Below are 25,657 nucleotides of genomic sequence, written 5' to 3'. Positions count from 1 at the left end.
GTGAAAGTAGAGATTAGAAATTATTAAAATAGAAATAGAAATTACCAAAGCCATGAAGCAAGAGGGAAGGTGGATTATGACTTAATGGGTACAGAGTTTATATTGGATCTGATGACTAAGATTTAGATGTTGATAATGTTGATAGGTACACAACATCATGAAAGTAGAAAATGCTATGGAACTTTTAAAAATTCTTACAAATTAGAAAAGAATTAATACAATCTATCTTTGATCAGAGTGCTTAATTGCTAAGTTGTGTCTGACTCATGTGAGCTCATGAACATCAGCACACCAGGCTTCCCTGTCCTTCACTATCTCCTGAAGTTTGCTCAAATTCAGTCCATTGAGTCAATGATGCCATCCAACCATTTCATTCTGTCCCCCCCCCCTTTCCTCTGCCCTCAATCTTTCCCAGAATCAGGGGCTTTTCCAGTGAGTCTGCTCTTCACATCAGGTGGCCAAAGTATTGAAGCTTCAGCATCAGTCTTTCCAGCGAATATTCAGGGTTGACTTCGTTTAGGATTGACTGGTTTGATCTTGCTGTCCAAGGGACTCTGCAGAGTCTCTTCAGCACCACTGTTCTAAGTATCAGTTCTTTGGCACTCAGCCTTCTATATGGTCCAAGTCTCACAACTGTACCTGACTACTGAAACATAATGTGATTTTTAGTGCTTCCCTTTGTCATACTGACAATTTCAAGTTGATCAGGTTCTCCTTAGCTAGAAAACTAAAGGCTTTCTGTCTCATTACTAAAATGTACATTTCCTTAGCTTTCCTCCACCCACCAGGAAGGTTGTCCAATAGATCTCAACCCACACTTCTTAACCACCCACATCCATACACTCCCCCCATGTGTCCACATTAGCAAGGTCTTTGCAATCAGCATCACAGGTGTCCTGACAATTCCTCTATGTCCTCCTAAAGCTCCCTAAGGACCAGCTGGAGGAGTTATCCAGTTGAAAGTTGGAGGAAGAGGCTCTGCCTACCTCTGTGGTAAGTGTTCCTTATTTATCTGAGATAAAAGTGTTGCCTCATGTCTTTATTTTTCAGTTGAATTCAGGTAAAGTTTCTCTATTCCAGACAGCTGATACATACAGTTTTCAATTCTGTGGATGAATGTTGAGTCTCCCAACAGATAACTTATTCAAAAGGACATTTTTTAAAAATGACAACATAAATTAGAAACTGTGGTCGGGAGCACATTCCTTAGAAGAAAAAATTCCTTGTTGAAATAAAATGTTCTAATTGCTGGTCAAAATGGGCTTGAGAGATATTTCAGGAAAAGCTCGTGCCTTTCCCACAGGCATCCTCTCTGCTTTCTTTTGGGGCAGTGGACTCAACAACAAATTCCCATTTGATTTTCTGAGAGCAAAATGAGAATGAAAGACTTGTATGCTCAGTACACAAGAGGCTGACACCCTCATACTGTTGTCTTCTCTCTGATCTCAGGTGCATGGTAGAGCAAACAAAAGCAATTTGCATGCAGGGACACCCCTCTGCTGAGGAATAATCTAGCTGATGAAGGTGGGGTTCTCTTGCCTGCTCTGGTTGGAGAGGAACCCTGATTCTGTGTGCCTACAGGGGATGAGGGCTGGGAGCACAGAGCAAGAGACTGATCCGCCCATATATTATATAATATATATATACATGTATATATGAAACATATATATGTATATATATTATATAATATATATATATGGAGGTCTCTGTGTTCACAGAATCCAGGGAAGCTATGGGCAGATTAACAGTTGACTTTTGGCCCAGGCATTAGTATGAACGTTACCTCAAGATCTACATCCTTCTGTCAAATTACAGAGAATTGTGTAGCTTCATGTAGACAATACAGGTCTCATTCATCAGTGCAGGTATCATTGCATAAATAGATAAGAATGGGGAAAATGTGTTATTGTATTCGGTAACATTACCTTTCAAGTGATCAATTCCTTCAGCATACACCCAAGGGATAGTGGCAACAAAGAACTCAAAATAAAACTTGATTGTTAGCCTGGTGAACATGACTCTTACTGCAGATCTCCTACCTGGATTACAGACAGTCAGTGCTTACTGTGCTTTCTGTAAGTAACTGTCCCACTAAACGCATGATCCTTGTGAATATGGAGAGACACTGACTCTATGGACATGCACAGCCTATGTAGACAAATTAACATTGATAGAAAAATATGATATTATTGATAGGGGCTGTACTTAAATAGTAAGAATTCAGTATTATCAGATCTTGCATATTTGATTTTCCTTAAGACAAATGATTAGCAAATAAATATAATAGCATACTTTACCTAGGATTGAATTCCGTCCTCTAACAGAGTTTACTTTTAATCAAGAACAAAGTCTCATAGAAAGCATGATAAGTAGAGTAGCAGCAACTGTGGATCCTGGAGGGAGAATGATCTGGGAAAAATCAAGAGACCATGGTAATTTAGTAGGAACTCAAAATAAGCAGGAGGACTCATGGGACTCTTTTACTGAACAGTATCATGTGCTTTAGAGTTTTTCTTTCTTTCTTTCTTTCTTTTTTTTTTTTTTGATTGAATATTTTCTTTTGATTAGGTTCCTCTTAGCTAGAAAGCCAAAGCTCTGTTTTCATCTCCTTCCTCCTCTACTTTCCTTCCTCCTCTAAAGCGGATGGGTGAACACAAGTTCAGCCCATGTTTACTAAACTTCCACATCCAAACACACCACCCCATGTCCACACAAAGAGGAAGACCCCTGAATGGTTCCCAAGCAGCCTCACCAGTGTTCAAACAGCCACTCTCTGTCCCTCTAGGTTTCACTGAGGACCTGCCAGTCAATCTAACTAGTGACAGGACAGAAGAGAGAGTGTTTCTCCAAGGCAAGCTGTTCTTTGTTTTCAAAAAGTAGATTTAGTTTATGAGTATATGAGGGTGTTCATTCCGGATATAATGATTCTCTTGGTTGGTATAATGTAAAGTGAGAATCTTATTACCAACTCATGACGCCTCAGTTAATAGTATATTAAAATTGTTAGCATCTCTACACTCTTTCTAGTACAGAGTTCTCTCTCTTGCAGCAATTTGTCCTCTAGGAAAGGAGTTCTGCAATTTCCAACCCAAATGGGCTTGGGAATTCCATCCTCCAGGCAAAGGTCTTGCCTTTCATCCTGAGTGTGTGTGCTCTGATCTTGCTGGGTTCCCTGGACTCCACACTGCTCCTCATCAGGTCTCCTACTGTCCCCAGATGAACCAAAGACTGTGCCTCCATGTGATTTTATCCTCATATTGTCTTCTCTTCCGTATTTGTATTTGGCCCTTTCTGAACGTGAAAGCAATATGTATTCTAAAATCTTTAACTTGGTGAGGAAAAGCTTTGTAGATGAGAAAGTTGAGACTTTCTCGCTGATTTTAATGTGGAGGGCAAATTGATTTCAAATTCCTGCTGGGAATGAGTGTAGGGGCCCTGGTCATAGAAAGTAATTTATAAATACAGTAATATGGCTGATTACTGCGGTTCCAGGAAGAAGCTGCATTGTGGTTAATAGTGTACATTTCTGTCCATGGGAATGGGTGTGTCTGTATGTGTAATGTATAGTGTGATTTTTGTGTGTGTGTGAATATTTTTGTGTTGTGGTTTCCTTGATGTTTGTCCCCCTAAACATTACTGTTACTGGTGTCAACTTCCCCACATAAATTCCCATCACCACTGAATGAGTATGTATATAAAATGAAAGTATACACATTCACTGTTTGCATTGATTTTATACGAAGTGAACATCCTTTAACCTGGAAGACAAATCTCATCACTACTCAATAAAATGTTTACGGGAATCTTTTAAATTTTATTTATTTATTTATTTATTTATTTATTTTACTGACTGTGCTGGGTCTTCTTTGCTGTGCAAGCTTTTCTCAACTTGTGGAGAGCAAGGCCTATTCTCTAGTCGTGGTGTGCAGCCTTCTTACTGTGGAGGCTTCTTTGTTGCAGACCATGGGTTCTAGGGCTTTTGGATTGCAGTAGTTTTGGCATGTGGGCTCAGTAGTTGCGGCTTCTGGGTTCTAGAGCACAGGCTCAGTAGTTGTGGTGCATGGGTCTAGTTGCTCTGCAGCATGTGGAATCTTTGTAGATCAGGGATCCAGCCTGTATCTCTTGCATTGGCAAGTAGATTCTTCCCACTGAGGCACCAGGGAAGCCCTACAGGATTCTTAATGAGCAAAACTGCATTTCAAAATCCCCCTTACTGGGTCAATCACACCTTCATTTAATAGTAAATTTCATCTCTTAGTGGTCTTATGGCATTTTGATTGGTCATGATTCATCACTCTGCTATGTGTCTGATTCACAATCTTTCCTTTTAGAGTCTCTGAATGAATCCTCCCCGCCTCATCTCAGGTACTTAGTACTGGAGAGGCTCCTTCCTTCTGCATGGAACCCCTGGTGGTATCCACGTGCCACACCCTTTTCTTGAGGAATCTGAGAAAAGAGGAGACTTCACAAATAGATGGAGGAACTTCAGCCCAGTTTTGCCTCTTAAGCTTTCAAGCGTCCAGTCAGCCCTGTTAACTCCATGCACTGTGTTGTTCAACAGGTCCCTAGAACTTTTCCATCTTGAAACTAAAATTTTATAAACGTTGAACAGACATTCCCTGTGTTACCTCCTCCCAGCTCTTTGAACCACCCTTCTACTCTCTGCTTCTCTGAATTTTCCTTTAGATACCTCAGGTAAATGGAATCATGCGATATTTGTCCTGCTTTGACTGGCTTATTTCACTCTTACCAGTGTACTCCAGTTTTATTCATATTGCTGCAAATGACAGGATTTCCTTCCTTGCAAAATACAGAGTCACATTTCAGTGTATGTGTACACCAGATTTTCTTCATTGATTCATCTGCTTTTGGGCACAAGGCAGTTTTTCTCTCTTGGTTGTTGTGTATAAAGCAGCAATGGACATGAGATTGTATATATCTCTTGGACATTGTAGTTTAATCTCCTTTGGAAATGAACTGAAAAGAGTGATTCCTTGATCTTATAATTCTCTTAATAATATTTTGAGTGACTTCCAAATTGTTCCATAATGGCTATGCCATTTTAATTTCATAATGGCTATGCCATTTCTATGAACTAGGTACAGAAGTTCCACTTCTCCAAATCCTTGCCAATATCTGGGAGTTTTTTCTTCCTCTCTCTCTCTCTTTTTTTTTTTTTTTTTTTAATAATATACATCCTGAAAGGTGATATTTCCTTCTGACTTGGTTTCTATTTCACTGATACTTAGTGATGTTGAGCACTTTTCCTATATATATTGATCACTTCTCTATCTTCTATGAAGAAATGTCTATTGAAGTTTTATATACATTTTAAACTCAGTTATTTGCCTGCTGTTGTTTTGAAGTTAAGTTGTACTCATTTCTTATATATTCTGGATATTGGTCCCTTATTCAGATACAAAGTTTGCAGATATCTCATTCTATAAGTTACATTTTTTATTTTTCTGATGATTGTTGAGAAGACTGTTCTTTCTTCACTTGATGAATTTAGGACCTTGGCAAAGACCATTTGGCCACACATGTGTCAATTTATTCAAGATTCCCTTCTTAGGGTTCATTGGTCTCACTGCCTATTTTGTTGCCGGTAGAACGCTGTTTTGACTGCTGTGGCATTCTGATGTGTTTTGAATTCAGGAAGTCTTAAGGGCAATTGTTCTCTGCTCTCAAGACTGTTTTGTCTCTTTAGGTTACTTCTAGTTTCCATAAGTATTAGTATTTTGGAATGAATTTTCCATTACGTGAAAATGACATGAGGTGGTGTGAGAGGTTTCAATACATATGTACATTACTTTTAATAGTATACAAAGTTCAACAACACTAAATATTCCAGTCTATGAATATGCTATGTCATTCCAATTACTTGTCCCTTCCTTCTTTCAACAGTGACTTATGATTTTCAGTGCACAAATGTTTCATTACTAAGGAGACTTTTCCACTGCCTTGCTTGGGTCCCCTAGAGTCAGGGAGGGAAAAATGGTCTCATGAAGAGAGTGAAATTTTCTCCATCCCTCTATACCAGCCCTCTGGTTACTTGTAGTACAGTGCCGGGGGCCAGCGTGAGGAATCCTGCCTGTGACAAGGTCATGCGAAAGGAAGCCTGACAAAACGCAAGGACGTGATCAGGCTTCAGGGGTTCCCCCTGGAATTTCCTGAGCATCCACCCCCCAAGACCAGAGTCTGCCTGCTTTACTGTGTTATGCTTTCCACCTACTCTTCTGACATAAACAGGGGGCTGTCCCCCCACCACCTTTTTCTGGAAAAAATTAGAATTTTTAGATAATAAATCTCCTGGGCATAATATGAGTGTTTCAATCCAAAAACCCCTCTGATGGCTTTCTAGCCTGCCTGCAGGACTTGTACAGCTGCACATGTGATTGTTTGAGGCCCCTGACCGCAGGAGGCACAGGAAGCTTAAAATATCCTAGGAATGTAGGGGCTTCCAAGGAGTCAAAATCATTAGAATAGGACTGATTAAAGGTTTCATTTGTTGAGCCAATCCTTGCTGCCAAATTTTCATATCTTTTATTTGTAGATATAGTTGATGTATAGAAAAACAGGTAGTAGACCTGGTATTAGCAACATTAGATCTTTGAGTTAAGTACTTTTTGTTATAACCCACTGCACCTTTGTTCTACAGGAATGTAACTTTATTTAGTACTTTGAGGGTGATGCGGAGTAAAGAAAAAACACTTCTAGGGAAAAGGAGTTTTCTGGTTGATAGACAATTATCCAGGAAGAGAGCCATAAAAATGTTAACAGGCCTCTTGGCCAGAAGATAATGTAAATCAACTGAGACCTTTTGTATATGGGAGGGTATGCAAAAAGAAGCCTGGTCTCAATGAGGGTCAGGACTGCTGCCCCTGCATAACTCTGCATATTCCATTATTTCTTTATGTACAACTTGGAGTATATAAACTGATTTTGAAAAATAGTTTTTGGAGTCTTGCACCGATGCTGGGCTTCCCCATGTTGTTCTTTTCTCCCCTTTTTCGGCTGAATTCCCATCTGGAGCAGGGAGGCTCACCACGTCTACTTACTTGCTCTGGCTGCTAAGATCCACGCGAAAGGGATCCTAAGGCGGGGTACCCTTCGATATTCAAGTGGGCACGGGTGGCCTAATGTAGATGGTGCAAAAATCTTGTCTCAAGGTTTTATTGGTTTTCCCCGTAAACCAAGTTATTCAGACTTTTTTCTCCACCTAAATTAACTACTATACTATTTCTTCCTAATCTAATCTTATATCTCTAAATACAAAAGTTTTCCTCACCTATCCATCTCCCCTTTGAATCTCCCTAGATCCTGGACCCTGGCAGTACAGGAGTGCTGGGCCATGCCCTTCACCTCTACCTACAAGTGAGCCCCCTACTGGGAATTTTCTTTGGATCTGAGTGGTCACCTTACTATAGGAATGTCCACAAGGGCTCTCCCAATGCCTGGTCTGGGTCCAAGAGTCCCAGATACCTACAAATGATCATCTCAGGTCATCCAACTTTCTGTAATAAAGAACAACCACAACAAGCAGTTCAATGCCTTTTCCTTGTCTTTGGAGCTCTTAAAGCTGAACTTTCCAGTGTAGTGGTCACTAGTCAGATCTGCCTATATATAATGAACATATTTCAAACAATAATTAACTTTAAATTAAATAAACAACAAAAATCATGCAATTGCTTGGTCACACTATCCATATTTCAAGTGTGTCCATAAGAGTTGGAATTTCAGGTTGATAAGCTTGAAGATAAGAGCAAAACTGGACCTGTAAAAGTGTAAGGTTGAAAGGTGATTCTCTCAGCATTTCTCTCTCAGGTGAAAATTTGCAGCCATGATTGCAAAGCACAGGAGAGGCCTGAGAACCCAGAGGGAAGACCAGGGAGATGCTGTGTGAGCCAAGTGGAGGAGGAGAGATGGATGGGTCAGCTTGTATGATAACTGCATTACTGCTCATGGCTTTCTTTCTGCAGAATGGAACTTGGAGCATATTTGTGGTGGTGATGTGGAGGAGAATGCAACTCTAAGGTGAGATTTAGAAAGACAGGGTTCCTGGACCACTCAGGTTGCACCTGCTTATTTTGAGATGATGGAAGGTGAATATAAACTGAGGAAGAAAAGAAAAAGTGTAGAATTGTGAATTGATTTTTTTATATTTTAATGATGAAATAAAGCTATGTGTCCATGTGCTTTATTGTGCTGTTCTTAGAGTCATCCCTTCTTGCTTTTCCATTTAGTAATGTCCTTTCTCACAAGACTCCTCTTTTATTGCCTTTTCACTGCCAAATATGAAAGCTTGGCATCTGGTTAGTACCTGTAGGGTATTATGCACAAGGGACTTTGTTTTCATCTTTAAATGTTCCTATAATAATCATATCCTAGTGAGCACAAGTCTCATAGTTACTGAAGACCAAGTTCTTGCAGTGAGTGTCAGGTGGTGGGTGAGATGTGAACCTTCTCCCTCTGCATTTTCAGGACGTGTGTCTTGCCCTCATGTTTGTCCTCACTGTTTATTCCTCGTATGAAGGGTGCTCTCAGGGTTGGATGAGTCAAAGCACACAAGCTCTGGCGCCCCTGCCTGGGTCCTGGAGCTCATCTCAGCATCACACCTCCCCAAGGATGCTGTGCTGAAGGTTCTTTCATGTGAGAGCAGTCCATGTCCCCCTAGAGACCAGCATGGCTGCAGATTCTAGAGACTGTGAAGACGCCGCTGGCTTTCTTTACACATTTGCTCCAGCGGGCCTACTGACCTGGTCTCCTGGGACTGACCAGACCTAGGTCAGAGACTCAGAGCAGCAGGACCTGGGGTGAATGTTCCCTTTAGAACCCACTACTCCCTCTAGACAGCTCTGCCCCTGCTCCCAAAACCCCAGTCCTGCCCCCCTGTGACCTTTCCTCAAGATGTTCCCTGGTGTCATCTTCCCCGTCTTCCCAGCAAGATTGAGGTAAACCCTGGCAGGTGCTGTGTGTAGATGAAGCTTCTCTATCTGTAGAACTTTGGGGGCACCATTTCATACTAAGATAATTTGGACACTTTAATTTTAATATTCTTTTCATCCTCTCTAAGAGGCTAAGAGTCTTAGGCAGTTGTTTTGAGAATTAAGTTTCTCCCAGTTATCTAAAGTTATCCCAGGCATAAAACACTTATTTGTTACCTGAAGTTGGTTGTGTGTCTAGTCTGTTGTGAAAAATGTTGCAATAAATTTAGGAATTTGCTTTGTGATGCTGATTTAATTTCCTTTGTATATATATCCAGAACTGTGTTTGCTGAATCATATGTTATTGTTTATACTTTTTTTTGGTACATTATATCCCTATGACTTACTTTATTTATTTATTTTTTGGTTTGGTTTCTCTTTGGGCTACTTTATTTATTTTTAATATAAATTTATTTATTTTAATTGGAGGCTAATTACTTTATAATATTGTATTGATTTTGCCATACATCAACATGAATCTGCCATGGGTGTACACGTGTTCCCCATCCTGAACCCCCCTCCCACCTCCCTCCCTGTACCATGCCTCTGGGTCATCCCAGTACACCAGCCCCAAGCATCCTGTATCATGGACTGGCGATTCATTTCATACATGATAAGGAAACTCTGTAGTGTTCTTTGTGGCTCAGCTGGTAAATAAACCACCTGCAATGCGGGAGACCTAGGTTCAGTCCCTGGGTTGGGAAGATACCCTGGATAAGGGAAAGGCTACCCACTCCAGTATTCTCGCCTAGAGAATTCCATGGATGGAATAGCCCATGTGACACAAAAAGTCGAACATAACTGAGTGACTTTCACTTTCCACAAAATAGCTGCACAATTTACATTCCTACCAGAAGTGTACAAAGGTTTCAGCTCCCCACATCATGGCCTTAACCTCTTAATTTTTTGCGTTTATCACAAACAACCTAACAGGGCATGAGGTGTTGATTTGCATTGCTCTGATGATTAGTGAGGTTGAAAACTTTTTCCTGTGTATGTTATCCATTTGCATATCTTGTTATGGAAATGTCTATTTACACCTTTGCAGTCTTCAAATTGTTTATTTGCCATTTTAATTTTTTGCTTGTTTTGCATTTTAGTTGTGGAATTTTCTTGTATATTTTAAGTATGAGGTCTTTATCTGATATTTGGTTTGTAATTTTTCTGTAGGTTGTCTTTGTGTCCAACTGATTTTTGAAGATACTACCTTTTCCCTATTTTGTTATCTTAGAATCTTGGTGAATTTCATTTGACCATGGATCCATGAGTTTACTTGGGGCTTTTTATTTTGGTCTTTAGGGCTATGCATCTGTTTCTGCCAGTATCATATAGCTTTAAATCCTATATCTTTGTAATGTATTTTGAAATCAGAGGTGAGAAATTTGATCTTTGTTCTCAAGATTATTTTGTTTATTTGGGGTCCTTAGTGGTTCCACATGTATTTTTCGACTTGTTTTTTCCATTTCTATGAAAATGACATTAACAATTTGATTGGTGTTGCAGTGAATTTATACTTAGCTTTCGGTAGTGTACAAATGTCAACAGTAGTAACTCTCAAGTCTATGAGCAAGATATGTCATTTCAGTTCCTCGCGCCTTGTTTTACTCTCTCAGTGTGGTGTTCATTGTGTTGGTTGTGTCTCTCTGAAGGCCTTGTGTCCCTTCCCTCCCTGATCTCAGAGTCAGTGGTGGAGGGATGGGTTCGTGAGGAAACACAGTGTCCCTCTCTCCCTCACTTCTTCTCTGATGATGTTCAGCACAGGCGCCCTGGGCCCTGTGTCCATACCTGTCCCTTCAAGAGGAACACGTGCTGGGAATTCCTCTAAGATCTGTGTGTTGACATTGCTGTTTCAGTGTCCCAAAGGCTCATAAGTACCTGGGATGTGTGCATGAGGCCAGGAAATACCTATAAATGAGTCGTCAAGTCAGGCCAGACAAACACTCTGCAGAAGCTGTTAGGCTACACTTCACAGGCTTGTAAGCCCTGTACTTGCCTGGACTTGAGGCCAAAGAAAGATACCAGAGTCAATGACAGAAATACTAAAGGAAAATAGATGGGATGTCCTGCATGTCTGAAGTGAAAGGGTCCTGGTGAGACACCTGCTACGGTAGCAGGTAACAGGCAGAACACAGCAGCAGCATTCTTCACCCTGTGGGGAATAGGGAGTCTACCAGTTAGTTACAGGGGGAATTAAAGCAGATTGGCTCATTGGTTAGCAGGGAAACCAGCCATGTCCCTCTTACCCTTTCAAGCTAAAAACTTTCATCAGGCACAAGTTTTTCCTTTGTTAATCAATCAGCAAACAGCCATCTTGAAATGGCCAGACAATGCATGTGAAATAGCAAGGAACAGGATGGTAGAATCCTATATGTATCATACTGGCTGTGCTGGGTCTTGGTTGCTGCACAGGCTTTTATCTGCCTGTGGAGAGAGAGGCCTACTCTCTAGTTGTGGTGCACAGATTTCTCACTGTGGCAGCTTCTTTGTTTCAGAGCACGGGTTCTAGGGCTCTTGGGCTTCAGTTTTGGCATATGGGCTCAATGGTTGCTGCTCCTGGGATCTAGAGCACTGGATCAATAGTCATGGCCCACAGACTTAGTTGCTCTGCAGCATGGGAATCTTCCCAATCAAGGATCAAGCCTGAATCTCTTGCACTGGCTTGCAGATTCTTAACCACTGAGCCACCAGGGAAGCCTACAGAATTATTAATGAACAAACTCCATTTCAGGATCCCCCTTACTGGGTCAATCGCAGCTTCATTTAATAGTAAATCTCACCTCTTAGTAGGTCATATGACATTTTGATTGGTTGTGATTCATCACTCTGCCACTTCCCTCATTCAAACTCTTTCATATTAGAGCCTCAGAATGAATTCTCCCCTCTCACCTGAGACACCTAGTCCTGGGGTTGGGGGCTCCTTCCTTCTGGAGGGAGCCTCTGTTGGTACCCACATGCCACACCCAGTTCTAGAGGAATCTGGGAATGGAGGAGCCTTCAGGCATAGAGGAAATTCAGTTCAGTTTTGCCTTGTAAGTTTTGATGTGTCCAGTCAATCCTATTAACTCCATGCACCCTATTGTATAGCAGGGCTCTAGAATTTTTCCATTGCAACTAAAACTTTGTAACTATTAAACAGACACTTCCCATAACAGACACTCCCCATATCAACCTCCTCCCAGCTCTTGGAACCACTCTTCTACTCTCTGCTTCTCTGAGTTTTCCTTTAGATACCTCAGTTAAATGGACTCACGCAGAATTTGTCCTCCTTTGACTGGCTTATTTCACTCTTACTAATGTCCTCCAGCTTCATGCATACTGCTGCAAATGACAGGATTTCCTTCTTTTTTAGACTGACTCACATTCCACTGTACATATACACCACATTTTCTTTGTTGATTCATCAGATTTGGGGCACTGGGAAGTTTTTCTATCTTGGTTGTTTTACACAGTGCAGTAATGGACATGAGGTTGTAGATCTCTCCTGGACATTCTAGTTTTATCTCCTTTGGACATAAACTCTAATGAGTGATTGCTACATCTTATGATATAATTTTCATAGTAATTTTTTCAGGGACCTCCACTGTTTTCCATAATGGCTATGTCAATTTAAATTCCTACCAACAGGGTACAAAGTTCCACTTCTCCACACCCTTGCCAACATCTGTTTTATACATACATATATATATATATATATATATATGTATATACATATATACACACACACACACACACACACACACACATATATATATATATATATATATATATATAATGTGCATCTTGAAAGGTGATCTCTCTTTTTGATTTGGTTTCCATTTCTCTGATACTGACTAATATTGAGCACTTTTCCTATATATACTGATCACTTCAATGTCTTCTATGAAGAAATGTCTATTGAAGCTCTTTACACATTTTTTAAACTCAATTATTTGCCTGCTGTTGTTTTCAAGTTGAGTTGTACTTCTTTCTTATATATTCTGTATATTGGACCCATATACAGTTACAAAGTTTGCAGATACTTCCTCTCATTATATAGGTTGCCTTTTTATTCCGTTGATTGTTAAGGAGATTATTCTTTCTTCACTTGGTAAGTTTAGAACCCTGACAAAGATCATTTGTCCACAAATGGCAATGATCCAGTGGCAAAAACCAAGCGAACAAACAGACAAAAATTCACCACCTGCAGTCTTCTAAAATGAAGTATCTATTGATGCTACAGATTTTGAAGAACATACTGCAAAATATTTTGGTGAAACTAGACAGACAGGATAGCTAGATCAGATATCCACTCCTTACTAACTTGAAGATCTTATAGTGAAGAAAATGAGAAATTCAGTACAGGCCAAGAAACCACAGTTCTTCTGTGGTTACTCTGAGTCTCTTATTTCTTAGAAATGCATAAAATACATCTACCTGAAATTAAATTCCCCAAGTTGGTCATTAGAGTAGCAATATTATAATGTAACTTAAGATGTTTGTTTGAAATTTCTGGTTTTGACTGGGAAATAAGAAGGCCCTGAGAATTAAGAGTTGTAACTTTGATAGTTTCTTATTTACCTGATTATATCCCATCTCTCTTCCACCACTTTCCCCTCCTTTGGAGAGATCAGATGACTCCTCTCTTTGTTGTTTAGTCACTAAGTCATGTCTGACTCATTTGCAACCCCATGGACTGCATGCTTCCAGGTTTCTCTGTTCACGGGATTTACCAGGTAAGAATTCTGGGGAGTGTTGCCATTTCATTCTTCGGAGGATCTTCCCAACACAGCGATTGAATCGAGTCTCCTCCATTGCAGGTTGATTCTTTACTACTGAGCCACCTGGGGGACTCTTATTTCAGTCTCTATAATGCCTTGGCCTGAGGCAGAACTTTGCAAAAGTATGGTGATTGCTTCAGAAACCACCACCTCTCACTTGCTACAGACTCATGGCTAGAACATGATTTCAGCAGAACACATAGCATTGAATATAAATCTTGTCCTAGGAAGAGCTATTATACATCCTGAAAATTTTTTGATATTTTAACAACTGAGTTTATACATTGGATGTGCTACATGGGATCCCTGTGTGCACGTGTCCTCATGCCAATGGTAGGACAGCTCTAGACAGTCAATGTTCTAAATTTGAAGATCAGGGTGGAAATAGAAGAAGTTGAGACTTGTGCAAAAAAGACAGGATTTCAGGCTCTGCAAAAGTATTCTGCCATGATAGAGTGGTTTTTTACTCTAATTTTCACGCTCCTTGAGCATTTGGGAAACCAGTATGGCATCTCCAGTGCAGTGAGAACTATGCTTCTTATTGTTTTGGAGAACATATGTGTGTGTGTAGTCTAAGATCACAACTATTTCAGGGAACTAGATAAAGATCTAAGTGCCCTGTTCATTTCCCTATACACCCCACATCTAAATCACAGGAAGATTTTCTTTCTTATCTCTACTCAGCTATTCATTTATCTTGGTCACAGAACAAAAAGAGGGGAGATGGGTGTGTCTGAGTGTGTGTGTAGAAATTAAAAAAACACATCGTGATTTTAGTGGCATGTGTTTCCTACTCATGCAAATGTCTTTAAATGGTAAGAGATTCTTCAACTTCTAGGACTGCCCCTTCCCAGAATCCCCTCACAAATCACTACCTTCTGTAATTTATAATGAAATTTTTTCTCAAATTTCAAAATAAAGTTTCAAGATAAAAACTGTTCTTATTTAATATGGGATATTTTACTTTATTCCTTTAGTTTAGGTGACATTTTTATTTAGAACTCAGTAACACTCAGACATAACATTTATCATCATTCTATTCAAATTTTATATACAAAATCCCTATTTCCATTTATGTCTGCTCCATATCCACTGTGACCAAGGAATACCTGTTTATTTCTGAATAGTTATGAGATCTAACGCAATTGGCAACCATTACACTCACTATATGCCTTTATATTTGGCTTTCTAATTTCTAAGTATATGGATTTAAAAAATATGTATAAAATAAAGGCTAAGTTATTCACATTTAATATAAATAGAAAATAAACCCTATTAAGGATGGTGACTTCTTAAAGAAGATATTTTTAATCAATCTTCCAATATTTGAGACAAAGAGTAATTTATGATTTTGTCATGAAACTAATTCCAAAAGAGAATAAAAGTACTAAGTTTATGCATTTTAGAACTGCATTATGCACAGATATTGAGAACATTTTAATATTGAAAATATATTCCCTGTAACATCAGAAGGCTGATATACAGGCTGATATAAGGCAGATACCATCAGAAGGCTGATATAATATAAATGTATTATAAAATACAGGTATAGCTGTATTTTATTGACAACTAGAAATATATAACTAAGAAATACGTTGTAACCAAAAATTTAAAGTGGTTTTCTAGTCCCCAGTATTTTAATTTTAAAAATAATACCCAGTGTCACGTCAGTTCAGTCACTCAGTCGTGTCTGACTCTTTGCGACCCCTTGAATCGCAGCACACCAGGCCTCGTGTCCATCACCAACTCCCGGAGTCTATTCAAACTCATGTCCATAGAGTTGGTGATGCCATCCAGCATCTCATTCTCTGTCGTCCCTTTCTCCTCCTGCCCCCAGGCCCTCCCAGCATCAGGGTCTTTTCCAATGAGTCAGTTCTCACATCAGGTGGCCAAAGTACTGGAGTTTCAGCTTCAACATCAGTCCTTCCAGTGTATATTCAGGACTGGATTTCCTATAATATTGACTGGTTTTATCTGCTTGCTATCTAAGGAACTCTCAAGAGTCTTCTCCAACCACAGTTCAAAAACGTCAATTCTTTGGTGCTCAGCTTCTTTATGGTCCAACTCTCATATCCATATTTGACTATTGAGAAAACCACAGCTTTGACTAGTCAAACCGTTGTTGGCAAAGTAATGTCTCTGCTTTTGAATATGCTGTCTAGATTTGTCATGACTTTTCTTCCAAAGAGCAAGCATCTTTTAATTTCATGGCTGCAGTAACAACCATCAGCAGTGATTTTGGAGCACAAGAAAATAAAATCTGTCACTGTTACCATTGTTTTCCCATCTATTGGCCATGAAATGATGGGACTGGATGCCCATCTTAGTTTTAACTTTAGTTTTTTGAATATTGAGATTTAAGCTAGCTTTTTCACTCTCCTCTTTCCCTTTCAGCAAGAGGTTCTTTAGTTCCTCCTTGATTTCAGCCATAAGGGTGGTGTCATCTGCATATTTGAGGTTATTGATATTTTTCCCAGCAATCTTGACTGTAACTTGTGCTTCATCCATCCCGGCATTTCGCATGATGTACTCTGAATATAAGTTAAATAAGCAGACTGACAATATACATCCTCGTCGTACTCCTTTCCTAATCTGAAACCAGTCTGTTGTTCCATGTCTGGTTCTAAGTGTTGCTTCTTCACCTACACACAGATTTCTCAGGAAACAGGTAAATTGGTTTGGTATTCCCATCTCTTGAAGAATTTTCCACAGTTTGCTGTGATCCACACAGTCAAAGATTTTGCATATTCAATAAAGCAGAAATAGATTTTTTTTTTTCCTGGATCTCTCGCTTTTTTAACAATCCAACAGATGTTGGCAATTTGATCTATTTTCCACTGCCTTTTCTAAATCCAGCTTGAACATCTGGAAGTTCACAGTTGATGTACTGTTGAAGCCTGGCTTGGAGAATTGTGAGTATTACTTTGTTAGTGAGTGAGATGAGTGCAATTGTGCAGTAGTTGGAACATTCTTTGGCATTGCATTTCTTTGGAATTGGAATGAAAACTTCACAGAAATGCTTAGCATGATATAAACATTAGAATGATATAAACATTCTCATTTTATGCATGATGCTGTTCTTAACAATAAGAAGTAAACACTGTTAAAAAACAAAAAAATAGAAAAAAAATTCAAGTTTTGAAAAGACATCATACATCAGAATTGAGAAAACTCAGAAATCAGTGTGGGGAATTCAGAAAATTTAGAAAAAATTTAAAAATCATTTTGTAAATGAAAGTGAAAGTAGGGGTAACACATTGAGAAATAATGCCTTATAAGAAACAGTAGATGAAGAATCTCTTAAAATATATATATATATATATATTTAAAAACTCCTGGCAAATAAATCAAGGAAAAAGCTGTAAAATATTTGATGAATATGTTAAAAGTGGAAGATCATCATAAGAGATCGATAAATGCATGATTGTTGTTGTTCAGTTGCTCAGTTGTGCCCAACTCTCTGCAACCCCATGGACTGCAGCACAATAGGCTACCCTGTCCTTGTACGAATGATTGGAGTCTCTGAAAGTAATATCACAGCAAAAATACACAGCTAATATTAAACATTATGATCAAAGTTTTCTGAATAAAAGGCTTTGAAACTGTTTATTAAAAAGAATAATGAGTATGCTCTTGCAAATGAAACTGTAGTAAAGCTACTAGGCTTTAAAAATAAAAGTCTTTTGGGTAGCTGGAATAAAATAGAGGGAGAAATATAAGGGAATAAAAACTAGATTTTTAAGAGCCTTTTTGGAGAGAAAGTCTCTGTGTTAGAAGAAAAGAGACAAACACATTTAAGTAACACAAGCAGAGAAATGATGAATCATGAACTTTTTACCAGCCAAGTAGAATGAGTTTCAAAAGTCTTTACACACAAATAATGAAAGATCTAGGGTATATTGATCTCCTATGACTAGTGAAATAAGCAGACATGAGAAAACAGAATCCTTAATGACAATAACATGCGGACAGATATAAGGACTAAAGTTGCAGTTCCTCACTCAACAAAGACTGAGTTGTGTGAAGGCGGTGATCTTGGTAGTGGACACGAGGGTGATTGCCTTGCAACAATTCATTAAGTTCTACCTCTGTTGAGGGTGCTTTTCTACCCATGTGTGTATTTAAAAAATAAATAAATAAAAGTAACAAGATAAATTAAAAACTTTAATGAAACACCTTACCTATAAATATTGAACATACAGATACATACAGATCTTGTAGATAAAACATACTAAATCTATACAACAAAACAACTTAAGTTATACTAAATGAGGGCCCCCAGGAAAGAAGCAGTGAGGCCTCCCCTGGTCTGGTCCAGATGAGGCTTCTGGTGTTGTGGGGGCTCCATCTTGTCTGGGGTCCAGAATGGGGTCCAGGTCTTCAGGGATTCAGCGTAGAGCCTGAAACATGAACACAGGTGATGGGGTCCCTGAGGAGGTGCACTGTCAGACAGAAGAGGCTTCCCTGGGAGAGGGAATCCAGGACCCAGAAGACCTCCCAGGATCTAGACTTGGCTTTGGGGCTCAGATCTGCAGGGCACTGTGTCTGTTTGCTGCTCTTTGCTGAGGGTGTTGTCTGTGAGTGAGAAATGTTTAGAAATGTCCCACAGGAGCAAGTATACCTGGGCATCTGGCCGGCAAACCTCAACTGATGGGTTCCCTGGACAGTGAGACTCAGGCAGAGGAACAGGGGACTCTGGGATCCAGGATTGAAGGCCTGGGTCCCCCCTTCCTTTTAGGCCCTGGGAGGAGCATGAGGTGAGATGACACAGGGGGTAGGAGAACCTCCCCACCCATGCTACACTCAGTTCTTCCTCCAGGCGGTCACTGTCTCCATGCATTTCTGCCTACGACCTTCCTTGCCTCCTCCTCCTGCTGCTGCTTCTCCACTTCCTTCCTCATTTCTCCCCTCTAGTCACTGTTCCTTTCCTTCCTCCTTGAACCTCCATCAACCCTAGAGGTTACAAGGTGGGCACATTGGAAGAAGGACCGTGGGTGTATGGCCACTATCTCCAATCAGTCCAACATTTAATTAAACAATCCTTCCTTCCCAAGGAGGACCTGGGATGGACTTGAGAGTGTTTTGGGCCCTGGGGGAGGAAAGGACAAAAATTTCACATAACAGACACTCTCCTATTGCCAGGAGTCACCTTAGTTACCTGGGAGATACTTAATGCTCACAGCAAAACCTTAAGTTTTGCAGGCCCAGGGGATAGAGACAAACACTTCCAATTTCATTTAGCCAGAATGTTGTGACAAGGGTCACCCATAAACACATGGTAGCACCAGGTTTGCCCTGAAACTTGGAAAATTGGGAGAGACGAGACATGGGAAGGTGTAAGGAAAGGACAGAGAATGGGGCAGGACTGTCTGGATGGAGCAGTGCATTCTGAGAGCAGCAGTGACCCCAGGACCTGTTGCCCTGGGACTGCTCAATCCCAGGAGACCAGGTCAGCAGGGCTGTGAAAGCAAGTGTGTGAAGAAGCCCAGTGGCCCCTTCACAGACTCTAGCATCTGCAGCCATGGAGGGTCTCTAGGAGCAGCTGGACATGGACCTCTCACATGGAAGCACCTTCAGCACAACAACCACTATATAAGATTATACATGTGCATGTGCCTAGCCACTCAGTTGTGTTCAACAATTTGTGACCCCATGAACTGTAGCTCTCTAGGCCCCTCTGTCATGGAATTCTCCAGGCAAGAACACTGGAGTGGGTAGTCATTTCCTTCTTCAGGGGATCTTCCTGGCCCAAGTTTCAAACCCAGGTCTCCTGCATTGCAGGTGAATTCTTTACTGTCTGAGTCACCAGGGAAGATTGAATGAATCTGGAGGTCAGTATCTCTTGTTCTAACACTTCTCATAGATTGTGGTAGAACAGTTTTTGGAATGCCAGGGGACCTTGGTACAAGGGAGGCTATAGGGCTTCCCAGGTGGCTCAGTGGTAAAGAATCTGCCTACCAATGGAGGAAACATGGATTGGATCCCTGGGTTGGGAAGAGGCTTTGGAGGCAGATATGGCAAACCACTTTAATATTCTTCCCTGGAGAATACATGAACAGAGAAGCCTGGTGGCATATGGGTCCATGGGATTTCAAAGAGTTGGACAAAACTGAGGGACTGAGCATGCAAGGACATATATGGGATGTTACCACCCCTCTATTATCTTCCCTTTCCTGGTTATTTCCTCTGCATTTTCTGGCCATTTCAAGATGGCTGTTTGCTGATAGATTAACAAAGACAAGACTTCTGCCCCATGAAAATATTTAGCCTGAGGGGCTAAGAGAGGGAAGTGATACTTTACTGGTTTCCATGGTAACCAGTTTAACCAAGGAGCCAACCTGCTGTTCATTCCCACTGTAACTGGTAGACTCCCTATCACTCTGAGTGAAGAGTGCTGCAGCTGCTGTCTTCTACCTGTCCCCTGCTATCCACAGTGGGTGTCTCTCCAGGATCCTTTTACTTCAGATATGTAAGACATCCCATCTATTAAACCTTTGATATCTCTGTCAACTCTGGGATCTTTCTTTGGTCTCAAGTCTAGGTAAGCACAGGGCTTGCAGGCCTGTGAATTGTACCCCCAACAGTTTCTGCAGAGCATCTGACTGGCTTGATTTGATGATTCATTTGTAGGTATTTCCTGGGCTCATGCACACATCCCAGGTTCTCATGAGCCTTTGGGACACTGAAACAGCAATGTCAACACCCAGATCTTAGAGAAATTCCCAGCAGGTGTTCCTCTTGAGGGGACAGGTATGGACACAGGGCCCAGGGCGCCTGTGCTGAACATCATCAGAGAAGAGGTGAGGAGGGAGGGAGAGACACTGTGTCTCCTCACAAGCCCATCCTTCCCCTGTGTCCCACAGGGCCTTCAGAGGGAAACGACCAGCACACTGAACACTACTTACCACACTGAGAGAATGAAACAAGGCACGAGGAATTGACATGACATTCCATGCTCATAGACTGGAGACTTAGTACTGTTGACATTTCTACAGTACCTAAACCTAAGTAAAGATTCATTGCAACACCAATCAAAATATTAATGTCATTTTCATAGAAATAGAAAAAACAATTCCAAAAATATTTATGGAACCACTAAGAACTCCAAATAGACAAAATGATCTTGAGAATAAAGATCAAAGTTTTTCACCTCTTGATTTAAAAACACATTACAAAGTTATTGGAATCAAAGCTGTATGATACTGACATAGAAACAGATGCATAGCCCTAAATACCAGAATAAAAAAAAACAAAAAACAAGTAAACTCATGGATACAAGGTGAAATGAAATTCACAAAGGTTCTAAGACAACAAAACAGAAAACAGTAGTCTCTTCAACAATTAGTAGGACAAAATGTTAACCTACAGAAAAATTGCAAACCATATATCACATTAGAAGCTCATCAAAATATATCAGAAAATTCCACAGCTCAAATGCAAAACAAATAAAAAAAATAAAAGGTAAACAAATGAGTTGAGGAGTGTGCAAAGATGGTGATTAAAACTACCTGAAGCTTTGGTCTGGAGGGAGTAGTAGGTTTTAAGGGGAGCAGTCACCCCAGATCCTGCTGCTCTGAGTCTCTGACCTAGGTCTGGTCAGTCCTAGGACAACAGGTCATCAGGTCTGCTAAAGCGAATGTGTAAATAAAGCTGGTGGACCCTTCACAATCTCTAGAATCCGTGGCCATGTTGGTCTCTAGGGGTAGCTGGACATGGACTGCTCTCATGCAACACAGCATCCTTGAGGAGGTGTGGTGCTGAGATGAGCTCCAGGAGACTCAGCCCAGGCAGTGATGCCAGAGCACATGAGCTTTGACCCATCCAACCCTAAGAGCACCTTTCATACAAGGAAACAACAGTGAGGATAAACATGAGGGGAACCACAAGTCCTGAAAATGCAGAGGGAGAGAGTTCACGTCTCACCCACCACCTGACACTCACTGCCAGAACCTGGTCCCCAGTGTCAAGTGACCGTGAGAATTTTGTGCCCACAGGATGCGGCCACCATAGGAGAATTTAAACATAAAGTCAAAGTTCCTCATACATAAAACCCTGCAGGTACTAACCAGAAGCCAAGGTTTCACATTTAGCAATGAAAGGACAAGGAAAGAGTAGTCTTGTAGGAAAGGACATTTTTAAATGGACAAGCAAAAAGAGATGTCTTTAAGCACAGCACAATATAGCACATGATCACATGTGTCTATGAAATCATTAAAATATGAAAAGAACAAATAAAAATTCTACACACATTTCCTTCTACTTCCTCAGTTTATATTTGCCTTCCTTCATCTCCAAAGAGTTAAGTGTAACCCAAGTGGTCCTGGAACCTTCTCCCTGTTAATCCCACCTGAGAGTTGTTCCCTAACTGCATTCTCTTCTGCATCACTGCTGCTAATACTTTTCCAGGAAGCAGTCTGCAGAAAGACAACCATGAGCAATAATACAGTTATTATACAAGGTGACCCACCCATTTCTCCTCCTCTGCTTGGCTCACACAGCATCTCCCTGGTCTTTCCTCCAGGTTCACAGACCTCCCCCTGTGTTTGTGGAGTCAGAGTCCTTCAACAAGATGTCGATCCCAGTTGCAAAATTTCATATGAGAGAGAGATGCTGAGAGAATCACCTTTTAACCTTACACTTCTACAGGCCCAATATAGCTCTTACATTCAAGCTTACAAAGCTGAAATTCCAACACTTATGGACACACTGGAAATATGGCTACTATGATCAACAAATGTGTGTTTCTTGCAATTTTTAAAAAATATGTTAATTATTATTTGAAATATGTTATTTATAGATAGGGAGATCTGACTACTGGCTATTACATTGGAAAGTTCAGCTCTCATAGCTCCAAAGACAAGGAAAAGGCAATTAATTGCCTCTTCAGGTTGTTCTCTGTTGTAGACACTTTGATGCCCTGATGAGATCATTCAGGCTCTTGAACCTAGGCCAGGCATTGGGAGAGTGCTTGTGAACATTCAATAGTAAGGTGAACACTCAGATTCAAAGCAAATTCCCAGTAGAGTGCTCACTTGTAGGCAGCGGTGAAGGGCATGGCCCAGAGCTCCTGTCTGACAAGTAACTAGGAGTAGGTACAGAGAGGAGGGAAGGGACATTCACAGTCTTCCAGGGCCCATCTTTCCCATCCCTGACTCTAGAGGTCCCAAGCAAGGCAACACAAAAGGCCCCTTAGGAAGTGAAAGATTTGTGCACTGAAAGCAGAATAGAATAGAATACTTTCGAAAGAAAGATAAGACAAGTAATCAGAATACCATACCATATTCATAGAGTGGAATATTTAGTGTTGTCGACCTTCTTATACTGCTAAAAGTGATGTGCATATATATTGAAACCACTCATAAAGTCTCTTGTCATTTTTATAGAAATGGAAACAAAAATCCCCAAATACTAAAACTTATGCAACCTAAGAGAAACCCAAAGAGCAAAAACAATCTTGAGCACAAAGAACAACAATGGGACCTTCAGGCTTCCTGAATTCAAAACAGGTAAAAACGCCACAGCAGTCAAAACTGTGTTCTACCTGCAGCAAAATAGGCAGAGAGCCCAGTGAATCATAAGGAGGGAATCTTGAATAAATTCACACATGTGAGGCCAAATGATCTTTGCCGGGGTTCTAAAATGACCAAATAAAGAAAAGATGGTCTCCTCAACAATCAACAGAAAGGCTACTGATGGAATGAGAGGAAATATCTGCAAACTTTGCATCTGAATAAGGGGCCAACATTCAGAATATATAGCAACTACTACAACTCAGCTTCAAAACAACAAAAGGCAAATAATTGACTTTAAAAAATGTGTAAAGGCTTCAATCGACATTTCTTCATAGAAGACAGAGAAGTGATCAATATACATAGGAATAGTGCTCAACGTCACTAAGTTTCAGTGAAATGGAAACCAAGTCAAAAGGAGATACCACCTTTCAGGTTTGTATTCTAAAAAGAAAATAAAAGATTTTGGCAACAAAGTAGAGAAATGGAACTTTTGTACCTATTGGTAGGAATGTAAAATGACATAGCCGTTATGGAACAGTTTGGAAGTCCCTCAAAACATTATTAAGAGAATGATCATAAGATCCAGGAATTACTCTTTTGAGTTTATGTTCAAAGAAGATAAAATGAGAATATCCAGGAGATATCTACAATCACATATCCATTGCCATATTGTACACAAAATCCAAGAAAACTGCCCAGTGTCCATGGGCAGATAAATAAAAAAGAAAATGGGGTGTATACATACACTTGAAGCCTTTCAGCATTTAAAAATAAGGATACCTTGTCATTTGCAGCACTGTGAATGAAACTCGAGGATATTGGTAAGAGTGAAATAAAGTAGTCAATGGAGGGCAAATACTGCACAATTCCATTTACCTGAGGTTTCTGTAGGAAAATTCAGAGAAGCAGAGGGTAGAAAGGTGGTTCCAAGAACTGAGAGGAGGTTGACAGAAGGACATTAAACAGTGTCTGTTTAATGGTTATAAAATTTTTGTTGCAGGATGGAAAAGTTCTAGAGACAAGCTGAACAACACAGTGCACTGAATTAACAGGACTGACTGGACATTTCAAAGCTTAAGAGGCAAAGCTTCCCTGAACTTCATCTATGCTTTCAGGTTTCTCCTTTCTCAGATTCTTCTAGACCTGGGTGTGGCATGTAGGTACCACCAGGGATCCCTGCAGAAGGAAGGAGCCTCCCCAGTACTGGGGGGGGGGGGCTTGATTGAGGGGGAAAGATTCATTCTGAGGTTCTAATAGGAAAGAGTTTGAATGAGGGAAATGGCAGATGAATCATGACCAATCAAAATGCTAAAAGACCTAGTAAGAAATGGGATTTATGACTAAATGAAGGTGTGATTGACCCAGGATGGGGATACTGAAACATCTTAAAAAACATGATTTTTTAAGAATCACGTAGGGCTTCACTGGTGCCTCAGTGCTTAAGAATCTACATGTCAACACAGGAGATACGAGCTCAATCCCTGGTCTGGAAAGATTCCACATGCCTTGGAGAAAGTAAACCCATCAGTGCACCACAAGGACTGAGCCGTGTTCTAGAGCCCAGGAGCCACAAGTGCTGAGCCCACCTTCCAAAACTACTGAAGCCCAAGAGCCCTAGGGGCTTCCCTGGTGGCTCAGATGGTAAAATGTCGGCCTACAATGCAGTAGACTCGGGTTTAATTCCTGGGTTGGGAAGATCCCCTGGAGAAGGAAATGGCAATCCACTCCAGAACTCTTGCCTGGAAAATCCCATGGTCAGAGGAGCCTGATAGACTACAGTCCATGGAGTCGCAAAAAGTCGGACATGACTGAGCGACTTCACTCACTCAAGAGCCCTTAAAGACATGCTCTGCAACAAAAGAAGCTGCTAAAATGATACACCTATGTACCACAACTAGAGAGATGCCCTCACTCTCCACAAGCAGAGAAAACCCTGTACAGCAATGAAGACCTAGCAGAGCCAAGAAGAAATTCAAGAAAAATTAAAAAGACTCCAGGGTAAACATTTTCCTGGGTAGTGATGGGATTTGTCTTTCAGGGTAATGGATGGTCACTTGGTATAAAATCAGTGCATACAGTGAATGGGTACACTTGGTTTAATTTTTATATACATATTCATTAATGGTACATGGTGATGGGAAATTTTGGGGGGATGTTGACACCAGTAACAGTGATGTTTAGGGTGACAAATATCGAGGAAAACACAAGACAAAAAATTCAGACCCATGGAGAATCACATTATTCATTACACATAGAGACACACCCAGTTCCATGGACACAAACCTACACTATTAACCATAGTACAGCTTCTTCATGGATCTATAGTAATCAGCCACATTGCTCTACTTATAAATTACTATCACTAGGGCCCCTATACTCATTGCCAGCAGGAATTTGGAATCAG

The 25,657-nt window shown here is 40.5% G+C and overlaps 1 protein-coding gene across 1 annotated transcript in view; it reads left to right on the top strand.

The window, feature by feature from the left end:
• The window catches only part of KCNT2 (potassium sodium-activated channel subfamily T member 2), a 1,342,824-nt gene that overhangs the window by 514,132 nt on the left and 803,035 nt on the right, over positions 1 to 25,657 (top strand). The window lies entirely within an intron of this gene.

Source organism: Oryx dammah, unplaced genomic scaffold, assembly GCF_014754425.2.
Source record: "Oryx dammah isolate SB20612 unplaced genomic scaffold, SCBI_Odam_1.1 HiC_scaffold_21, whole genome shotgun sequence".
NCBI lineage: Eukaryota > Metazoa > Chordata > Mammalia > Artiodactyla > Bovidae > Oryx > Oryx dammah.
This window is presented reverse-complemented; position numbering and strand designations above follow the sequence as displayed.